General features: G+C 43.6%; 1 non-coding gene across 1 annotated transcript; it reads right to left on the reverse strand.

Moving 5' to 3' along the window:
• Window positions 1-221: 221 nt before the first annotated feature.
• Window positions 222-293, reverse strand: TRNAC-GCA. Its single transcript has one exon. It is a non-coding gene; the product is annotated as a tRNA-Cys (tRNA).
• Between the last annotated feature and the right edge of the window lie 232 nt (window positions 294-525).

The raw sequence follows: 525 nt of genomic DNA on the forward strand, positions 1-525 counted from the left end.
GCCAGAGAATTGCTTTTGTATACCACACTGCTTCTGGCAAAATAAGTTTGAGATCTTTAACAAAAGTGGTTGACTAACACACTTGCTAGAATTGAAGTGAAGTCGCTCAGTCGTGTCCGACTCTGCGACCCCATGGACTGTATCCTATGAAGCTCCTCTGTCCATGGAATTTTCCAAGCAAGAGTACTGGAGTGGGTTGCCATCTCCTCCTCCAGGGGATCTTCCCTACCCAGGGATCGAACCTGGGTCTCCTGCATTGCAGGCAGACGCTTTACCACCTGAGCCACCAGGGAAGAATTGGTGAAGTCCTTCTATTTATCCCCTCTATGGTCTTTTCTCCTCCAGCACTGAAATTGAAATAGCAGTTGTAGTATAGCGGGGAGATGAGCAAAACTGTTGGTACCAGGGTATCTAGATTTGAAATTTAATTTGCTAGCTTTGTCCCCCATTAGTTATTTCATTTTAGTCAGATTACCTTTATGTGCCTCATTTTTTTCCATCTGTAAAATGATAATAATGAGTACT

This window comes from Bison bison, unplaced genomic scaffold, assembly GCF_000754665.1.
Source record: "Bison bison bison isolate TAMUID 2011002044 unplaced genomic scaffold, Bison_UMD1.0 scf7180017851359, whole genome shotgun sequence".
NCBI lineage: Eukaryota > Metazoa > Chordata > Mammalia > Artiodactyla > Bovidae > Bison > Bison bison.